The sequence below is a fragment of the Eumetopias jubatus genome, unplaced genomic scaffold, assembly GCF_037043125.1.
Source record: "Eumetopias jubatus isolate StellerSeaLion01/CBP00866 unplaced genomic scaffold, mEumJub1_p1.0 scaffold_4, whole genome shotgun sequence".
Lineage (NCBI taxonomy): Eukaryota > Metazoa > Chordata > Mammalia > Carnivora > Otariidae > Eumetopias > Eumetopias jubatus.
The window spans coordinates 160844038-160854827 of NW_028274810.1; positions in this window are offsets into that span (position 1 = coordinate 160844038).

Below are 10790 nucleotides of genomic sequence, written 5' to 3' on the forward strand. Positions count from 1 at the left end.
AGGTTGACAATCAAATAATCACAAAAACAAATGTAAAGAAGAAGAGAGGGAAGAAGGAGAAAAAACGTGGTTTTGGAGCTTATAACAGAAAGATAAGACTTGGCTTTTGAGGGTGATTTTCAAACCTGAAAGTTCTCTGGGAAGGTGGCATCTGAAGGATGATGAAGAGTTAACTGGGTGACGTGGAGAAGAGAGATGGCTTTCCAGCCTGTGTGGAGGCCTGCAGAAGAACGGGTCAGCTCAGGTTTGAATGACAGGAAGCAAGCACCAGTGGCCAGAGCAGTTGAGGGAGAGGGAGCAGGATGTGAGAAAAGGCGGGTTTGAGAAGAAGTGGATGTGATCCATTGAATAGCAGTTTTAAATTTATATTTTTGATAAGAGCAATGGGAAACTGCTAAAGGACTTTTGAATTCAGTAGGAAGAAGGGACAGCATGAAGTACCATGAACAGATTTGGGTTTTCAGATCATCTCGGCTGCAGGTAACAGATAAGATGAGGACCAGAGGAAATAGAGGTTTATAAGAGATGATGAAAACTTGGACTAGATTAATAATGGTAAAGGTGGACAGAACTGCACAAGTTTAAGAGAGAATCTGGGAGGGAAAGTTTATATAAATTGGTGAGGGATTGAATATGGAGATTAAAAAAGAGCAAAGTGTGGACTCTTAAGTGTCCGACAGCAGTCACTAAAACAGGTAACATCAGAAGAGCAAAGTTTGGGGGTAAAGTTATGAATTCATGTTTGGAAATTTCATTTTGAGTTTCTTTTGAAATATTTGTGAGCATGTTAAGTAGGCTACAGCTCATAGGTTATATGTCTCATAAATATATGTGTATACACACATGCACATACATATATGTCATCTGTGGACAGGTGGTGACTTTTTCACCTGTAAAATGGGCACACTAATCCTGCCTCACAGGAGTGATGTAAGAAATGAGTTGGAGAGGATGCACATAAAGTGCCTAAGTACGTATCCATAATTGTGCCAGGCCTAGAGATGGAAGAAAGGGCACTGGGCCCAGTAGTGGCAAAGTGATATGGAAATGTCTGAGGAAATGATGCAAGGAGTGTCAGATAAGCAGCAGCTGGAATCAAGTGTGTAAACACAAGAGTCTGGTATATACCACTTTTGAAGGTTGATCTCTAGATTTTGTCAGCAAGCTACCTAGATGTTTTCTAAATGAGCAATTACTGAATCTGAAGTCTGGAAAGGCTCTTACTAATACAAACAATGACATTAAAGTATTCAAGGCAAGTTTTCATGGAAATTCATGAGCATTTATTGAGGGTCACTAGTCCAGTGTGGTAAGGTCAGTGAAAAATTTCTGGAACTGAAGAGTAGAAGTTGAACACAAAAAGAAGGGGGAAGGTGTGTTCTAGGAGGAGTGAAGAGTACCAAGACTCACAGATCTGTAAAAGCACAGTGGGATGAAAGGAGTGAAATTATCGTGGAATTAATAACATTTGGGGAATGACAAGGGATGATATTGGATAGGTTAAGGGACCAAATGATGGAAAGCAAATAAATGATGGGATCTATCAGAAAATTGTAAGCAGGGAAATGATTGGACTTGCTTATAGATAGAAAGGTTCAGACCATCATATAGACGAGAGAATGGAATTCAAGACTGAGAGACAGAGTTATCAGTTACGATGCTATTGCAGTAGAACAGGTAAAGGATAGAAGCTTGATGTCCAGGAGGCATTTGGAAAGTAGTCTGGATTGGACATATATATAGTATATATACTATATTAAACTATACTATAGTATACTATACACACACCGTACTATACCAGAGTACATACTGTATATACTATGTACTGTGGGATACTATATACTGTATATATACTATTTATACACTATAATATATATTATATATAAATATCCCCAAACATATGTGTTTGGGGATTATCAGTTATAATAGGTAATTTAAATCAGTGTAAATGAAATAAATTAAGGACAAAGTGAAAAGAGAAAACATTTAAAAATGACCCTGTGAAACAGTATCATTTAAGGAACAGGTGTAATAAGAGGATCCTGAGGTCTCTTATCCACTAATCCTCGTTCTTAAAAGTTCTTCCTTATGTCTAACTTAGATATTTCATGCTGTAATCAAAGTCTATTTCTTCTGTCCCCTCTCCAGTTGAGATAGAAAGCAACTGTTCATCATCTGGTATATAACAACCCTTCCTATGCTTGAATACTGTTATTAAGAAACCTGGTAGTCTTCTCTAACTTAGGCTAAATAATTTCTAGCTCCCATTTTCCTAACCCTTTAATCATCTCTGTGACTCTCTGTTGAATCCCTTCCACTTTCTCCACATCCCTCTAACTTGTGGAGTCCGTTGCTGGACGTTGGACTTTTGAGATTCATTTTGAGGATCATGGAAGAATTTTCTTAAATTTTTTATATGGTAACTTCATGCATCCCAGTGCTATGCTTGGATTTGCTCCATGTCCAACACAGGATCTCTAGTAAACCAGTTATTTTGGCTCTTTATGCCTAACTGGCTAAATTTTTGTATTTATTGTTAACATTAAATCTCTCTTAATTGTGACATTTTGAAGAGATCATTCTCAGTATGGTGACTGAATGAAATATGTTCCCCCCCCCCATTGGAAATATTTATCTGTATTTAGACTTCATAAAATTTACAGCTGAAAAAGCAGAGTCAAATACCTGCATTTTGAGTGAAATACGTTTATCTGCCCTGGTCTCAGTTTGGGTAGGAGGTAGAAGCTTTGTACTCCCATGTACTTGCATAGGATGACATAGATCAAGCATGTGTTCTTTCCCATCTCCCCTTTCTTGTTTATTTATTTATTTTTAAAGATCTTATTTATTAGAGAGCAAGCACTAGCAGGGGAGAGTGGCAGGCAGAGGGAGAAGCAGACTCCCCACAGAGTAGGAAGCCTGATGCGGGGCTCGATCCCAGGACCCCGGGATCACGACCCGAGCCGAAGGCAGATGCCCAACCGACTGAGCCACCTGGGTGCCCCTCCCCTTTCTTGTTTAAATTGTACAATCAGATTAAAGTGTGAATGTGAAGGAACTTCACTTATTCCACATATCTGTCCCCCATACTCCACTGTGAGCTCTTTAAAGGAGGAACATAATTCTGGTTATCTTTATATTCTCAGTTCACTTTTTTATCTCAAGGAAAATTACATGATGCCTGCCTTAAATCAAGTGTGGAAAAGGAAGGTCTTGACCAGCAATGGCAGTCAAGTTCCATCTTGCTTGTCAGCTCCAGTTAATTGGTAGCAATTTAATTATCGCTGAGCAATGTGATTAGAAGGATTCCGCAGCAGACTCCTAGATCATCAAAAAATGTTGTGGCAAATTAGAACTGTCAAAAATTAGAACTCTGAATTGCCATAGCAATTGTTTACCTTGGTTGGACATGGGACATAGGAGAGGAGGCATAGGTAGTCCATATTTGCTGTTAAAAAAAAAACAGGAGTTATGCCTTCATTCCTATACACTGCCTTGGTCCTATACAAGTAAAGGACTACTGCTATGAGAAAGAAAATAGCACTTTGTTCAGTTTATAGATCATAATGAAAACAACAGAAGATCTCAGAGGTCACGGCCCTACTTAAAAAAAAATTATCCACCCACTCATTTTGCCCAATTGCATAAGGTCTATCTTTAGTAGCTCTTGGACATTGTGTCAGTGCTAATCTGCATGGTTGCCACACATGATTCTGAAATGTCATTATAAGAGTTTTATTCATGGTTCTTTCCTTGAAGCTGCTCAGGAAATAGTTTTGATTTAACTTAAAAGTCAACAAAAGTAATAGTTTTTTTTTTTTTAAAGATTTTTATTTATTTGTCAGAGAGAGAGAGCACAAGCAGGGGGAGCAGCAGAGGGAGAGGGAGAAGCAGGCTCCTCAACTGAGCAGGGAGCCTGATGCGGGGCTCGATCCCAGGACCCTGGGATCATGACCTGAGCCGAAGGCGCTTAACGACTGAGCCACCCAGGCATCCCATCAACAAAAGTAATAGTTTTTTTAACTAATCAAAGAACTCAGCTACTACTTTAAAAGTTCCACAAGAAATCTTATGGTACTACTGCTAATTATTACTTTGATAGCATATTGTCAAATGATGTATTAATAGACAAAGAATTGAATCACTAAAAATTTAGTAATATCTTTGCCAGACAGGTAGAGTTTGATTAAAAAAAAAAACTGAACTAAGAACAAACTGAAGAATTAGTGTGTTGGAGGGTATCGTTGAGCCCCTGGAATGTAAGAAATAGCCCTAATTTTAGATATTTTGTTTGCTTGTCTTTGTCGCTGTTCTGCACTTCTTCACTCAACATGAGCCTCCGTGTCTAGACTCAGAAGACAGCCTCAAAGATACACAAATTAATGATGAATCAAGTAGATTGATCCAGTCATGGTAGGCATTGGAGCTAAAGTCTACAGTTAATCGTGGAGATAAGCACTCTAAAAGAATAACTTCACAGTGCATTGAGAGGGAAAAATTCTCTATAGTCTTTCTGAGTTGCTTGACCCATTGACATGATTTTAACTGTCACTTGGTAATGGCATCAAGTCTACAGCTGTACCTCAAAACTTTCTGCAGAGCTGCTGATTGGCTGCTACATCAGTGTTTCAGTTACACCTCAGACTCAACAAAGCTAAAAGTACTGGTCATCAATTCCTTTGAAGACTACTCCTGTATTCTCTATTGTACTTGGTATGGTGCTATGCTTCATAACTGTCTTTGACTCTTCCGTTTTCTGTATGTCCCACATTCAATCAATCACCAGCTCTTACACATTTTATCTTCTAATTAATTATTGAATCCTTTTCCTACTCCCCACGTCTCCTGTCACTGTCCTAGTTTAGGCTCTCATCTTTTTTCATCCTGAATACTACATCCTCTTAACTAGTCTTCTAGTCTCTTGTCTGGCCCTGTCATTATCTTACCCTTTTGTCTCCCTATTTAAACATTTCAGTGAATCATCATTGCTTATGAGATAAAGTTCAAGCTCCTTAACGTGGAATTCAATAATTCTATGATCTGGCCTCCATCCGACGTTCTGTTTTAATCTCTTATCATTTCCCTCCACTTATCTTTCATTTTGCTGTCTAACAGTTGTGCTATTTCTATCTGGAACACCTTCCTTTCTACCCTCTTTCTCATCATTTGATTAATTACTAGTTATTATTTAATGAAACCTACCTCAGTTGTCATCTCTTCCTAGAAAGTGTTTTCTACCTACCTACACACACACACACACACCCCTTTGTGCCTTTGTTAATACCCAGGACCCCTACCTATCTTTGCCCTTACCACATTATATTAACATGCCTAGGTATGGATTTGTCTGTACCACCACACTATGAATTCTCTAAAGGAACATCATGTCGTATTTACTTTTGTATCCATAACAGACTAACATAGTGTCTTACACTGGCAATCTTTCTATAGATGTTGATTGAAAAAATGACAGTGTATCATTATTAGTGCATGCAGCAGAACACAATTAGAAGCAGTATATCATCAACTTTAATTTGCAACAGATTATATTGATATGGAGAATATAAAATAAAGTGACTAAGCAAGGATAATAAGTCTTGTTTGTATTTTAAATCCCCTAGAAATCACTGAAACCTATAATTCAAATGAATATAGCAAATATGAATAATTATTCATCTTTAATGCCAAATTATCATAAATGACTAAGTAATATATTTAAAGGTTGCTAACCAAATCAGAACTATTAAATAACACACTTCTAAATGAAAGTATTTAAACCAAAAAACCCCATTTTCCTGGAGAAGTACAAGCCGCTCTTACAAGGGAAATCTGCAAAAATATATTAGTGTTTTTTAAATTAATTAATTAATTAAATTTTTTTTGAGAAAGCCTAAGAAATTTTATTTGAATACACATGCATTACTGTTATTCAAAGCACAGGACAATTAGAATCATCAGTATTGGGTGCCTGGGTGGCTCAGTTGGTTAAGCGACTGCCTTCGGCTCAGGTCATGATCCCGGAGCCCTGGGATCAAGTCCCACATTGGACTCCTGGCTCAGTGGGGAGCCTACTTCTCCCTCTGACCCTCTCCCCTCTCATGTTGTTTCTCTCTCTCTCTCAAATAAATAAATAAAATCTTAAAAAATCATCAGTATTACAAAATTAAAAAGAAGGGCTGGTTATGCCCTATTCTTTCCTTCATTGCTAGTCTTCAATAAAATACATCATTTGAGTTCTAAAAGTATATATTTTTTCCTCCCAGTAATTCTATCTACATTTTGAATGAAAAATTTTAAATATAGTCATAATATTTTTATTTTCCCTGCATTATCTCCTAGGCCTCCCCCCCGCCACAAAAAAGAACCAAGATTCTAAAATAAAATGAACAATTTTATTTGATTTTATGAACAATTTCTTGTTTATGGGGGTCTTGGAATCCAGGCCTTCCCTTGCCTGGTTAACTTTCCCTGTTTATTCCCCCGGTTAATTATTTTCCCTGACAGCATGTTTTATGGTTGTGTGTGTTTGTTAAATTGTCTACAAATGTACTTGTGCAACAGGTTTATTGAAAAATATTAAATATTACAAGACAACTATAATTTTTTTTAAAAGACAAGTGCAATTTTAAGGTCAATTAAGTTTCAGTTTTGAAACCGTTACTGATATTTTTGTTTTTAAAAAGGAAATCATGAAAATACTTCTTTGCTTATTTTGGAGTACCTGGTGAATTTTAACAATTCATTCTTTGAATGTTTTGGTTATTGTGCATTCTGTTTTTGCTAGAAAATAAGTTCTTCATATTTTGCTCACAGAAAATTATGCAAGCATATGACCATGACTAAAATATCTATCTGCCCAGTCTTCAGTTGATTAGTAGGGATGTTGGATGAACGTTAGTGCCTTCAGAGATTTCAGTGAGAAGATACTAAGAAGTTGGAGGGGTCACGGTTGCTCTGTTAGAGCTCTTTATCATCCCATTTAATTTTTACCATAGATAAATTTAAAATGAGATCATTTAATATAAAATTGAGTTTTCATGTCTAAGGGACAATCTGAGTCAAAAGTGCCTCTTTCTTGAACTCATATGAAACAAACAAGATGTTCTCTGTCTTCTGAAATATGTGCGATTATGCCTTTTGTGCTTCTTTCTAAAGGACCTGTGCCTACTTTCTGAAACGTATCAGTGTTTTAACACTCATTCTCTTTTCAGTTCGATAAAGTAAAAAATCTTTAGGGAATGAAGAATTTCATATAAGTGTATTTTTTTTAATTAACTTTTACAGTCGGAATAATAGTCCCATGCCTATCAAAGGTATTTTTTTCTCTTTAAATTTTTTTATTGTTATGTTAATCACCATACATTACATCATTAGTTTTTGATGTAGTGTTCCATGATTCGTTGTTTGTGCATAACACCCAGTGCTCCACGCAGAATGTGCCCTCTTTAATACCCATCACCAGGCTAACCCATCCCCCCACCCCTCAAAGGTTCTTAATAGATATGTGTTGAATGAGTAAACAAAGCAACCAATCAATGACATGGAAAGGATGACGTGCTTTAAAATTTTCTGTGTCATCTTTTAAATATGTTATTGTGGACATCTACTGTTTTGTCTACCCTGCGATTGTTCTTCTCGGATAGCCCCTCCCTTGATTCCTAACAGAGCTGCCAAGTTCCCATGTGACACTGCTGGACAGAGTGGTGCGCACTTGAAACAAGCTGGACCAATAAATCCCAGGCTTTTTGAACTTTTGATCTAGAAAATAACGTCAGTCACTTTCTAATGGTTGAAATTATGAGACATAAAGTCTGGCTGGTGTTAATGGTAGCTTCGTAGTCTGAAATGTGGGCTCGGAACTTAAGGAAGTTTCCCGTGGCCAAAGGTGGGAAAATATGGGCATCAATAAAAATAGGAAATGCAATGCATTGAAACAATCAAATACGTTAGAATCTATGAGTTCGTAACACTACCAAAAAATACTAATTGCGTACTTTTGCTAGGGAATCAACTCATCATTTTGAACACTGGTTAATAAAGGAAAAGAATTGAGGATTTATGTTGCCTTCCTTAAATTTGCTATACATTAAGATAGTTAAATAGTTAATGAAGAAAATTTTAATCTATAAAACTATTCCAGCTCATAAACAGAGAAGGAATGATAGAACAGATTACACTCAACTGCAGGCCCCATAATGGGCTATGCAATACAATATCCACTAGCCATCCATGGTTATTGAGTGCTTGAAATGGGGCTGGCCCAGGGCGCCTGGGTGGCTCAGTTGGTTAAGCGACTGCCTTCGGCTCAGGTCATGATCCTGGAGTCCCGGGATCAAGTCCCGGGATCGAGTCCTGCATCAGGCTCCCTGCTCGGCAGGGAGTCTGCTTCTCCCTCTGACCCTCTTCCCTCTCATGCTCTCTATCTCTCATTCTCTCTCTCTCAAATAAATAAATAAAATCTTTAAAAAAAAAAAAAGAAATGAGGCTGGTCCAAAGTGATATGTGTTATAAGCAGTGGTGTGCTGGTAAATGTTTAATAACTGGCTCTCTGAGATGGAAAAAAAAAATCTGCTTTGTGATATTTGCTGTAGTATAAATACTACCACCACAGCCAATTTTTAGGTACCAGTGGGATGTCCTGAGTGTAGAGTTGGGATGAGATGCTTAGAATCAGCTTTCATGGGCCAGTGCAAGCAGGTTCTAATGCCTACCAGCTATGAGTGGAAAAAATACACAGGACTTTGAAAAATTAGTATGATAATAAGAATATAAAATATCTCAGTCATTTTAGTAAGTGTTGAAATGATAATATTTTGGATATATTGAGTTAAATATATTATTAAATTATTTTCACTTTTTAAAAATAGGGGTACTATAACATTTAAAATTACACATGTAGCTCATATTATATTTATCTTGGGCCGTGCTGCTGTGGACAGTGATCATTACTAACTGCCAACATATCAGATAGATAGATAACCAGTTATGGTGTGACTCCTGATGGAAGTATATAACACCACCAATGAAGTAGTCTTTTTAAAGAACCAACCCTGTATAAGATCAATCCTTTAAGATATCATTACTCAGTTAATAGGAAATACAGAAGGCAGAAGTACGTTACATGAAACCCTAGGGCTATGGTCAGCAAAGTCAGAATGTAGGATATACTGTAGAATCCAGTTTCTTCAACAAATATGTACATTACAAAGGAGGGAAAGAGAAATGGAGGGAGAACCTATACAGTAAAAGAGACTTAAGAAACTATCAACTGGGGGCGCCTGGGTGGCTCAGATGGTTAAGCGTCTGCCTTCGGCTCAGGTCGTGATCCCAGGGTCCTGGGATCAAGCCCCACATTGGGCTCCATGCTCAGCGGGGTTTCTGCTTCTCCCTCTCCCTCTGCCTCTCTCCCTGCTCATGCTCTCTCTCTCCCTCTGTATCTCTGTGTCTCAAATGAATAAATAAAATCTAAAAAAAAAACAACTATCAACTGATTATAATTTGTAGACCTTACTGGGGACTTCAGTTAAACAAACATACTGTATGAAAAAGCCCTATTATGAAATTTATGGGACAACTGGAAATTTGAACACTGGATAGTTGATGATATGTAGGTTTCGTTGTTAATAGTTTAGGTGTAATAATGGCATTTTTATCATATTTTTAAAAAATCCTTATTATTTTAGAGATAAATACTAAAATATTTATAAATCAAATGATACCATGTCTAGAATTGCTTCAAAATAATATGGGAGAGGATAAATGAGTGGGGCTATATATGAAACAAGATTAGTCATGATTATTGTTGAAGCTTATCAAGGGTAATATGTCAACTGTCACATGTTTAAAATTTATCATAATCAAGTTCTTAGGAATTTGTAAACTAGTTAGGTATAAATGTATTTTCATCTTTTGTGTATATTTGAGCATTAGATCTCCTAGATACAGAAAAGTATTTGAGTGCTTAGAAGTATGAGAATCCTTTGTCATTTACAAGGGATGTAATAGGTATCATGTACTATCCCACTATATTTTTTTTAGAACAATAAGATTATTCTTGGTGATTTTCACCAACAGTTATTTCTGAATTCCTATCTTACTTTAGTTCTCTAAGTCTTATGCCATATGTCAATTTCTACCTCAAATATAACTATTTAGGTCTTATCTAATAAAGTGTAGGCTCTTAAAAAAGAGAGAGAGACTTAAGCGATATGGCAATCAAATGTGATGTTTGGGTACCATTTTGATCCCAATGCAAACTAATCACCTATAGAAAAAAAAAGTTGTGAAACAACTAGAAATGTTATCATTGACTGGATATTTATGATGTTAAGAAAGTGTTGCTATGGGCACCTGGCTGGCTCAGTCGTTAAGTGTCTGCCTTCGGCTCAGGTCATGATTCCAGGGTCCTGGGATCCAGCCCCGCATCGGGCTCCCTGCTCTGTGGGAAGCCTGCTTCTCCCTCTCCCACTCCCCCTTCTGTGTTCCCTCTCTCACTGTGTCTCTCTCTGTCAAATAAATAAATACAATCTTTAAAAAAAAAAAAAGTTTTGCTAATTGTTAAGTCTAATATTGATGTTGCTGTTATATTAAAAATTCTCTTTCAGAGATATGCACTGAAATAATTATGGATGAAATTAAATTACAGGATTTGCTTCAAAATAATCCAGTACCCATGGGGAGTTATTGGCAGGGGTATATATGAAACCAAAGTGAGCATAAGTTGATGATTGTTATAGCTGTGTGTGTGTGTGTGTGTGTATGTCCTAGATTGTCATAGCTAGATTAGTCCA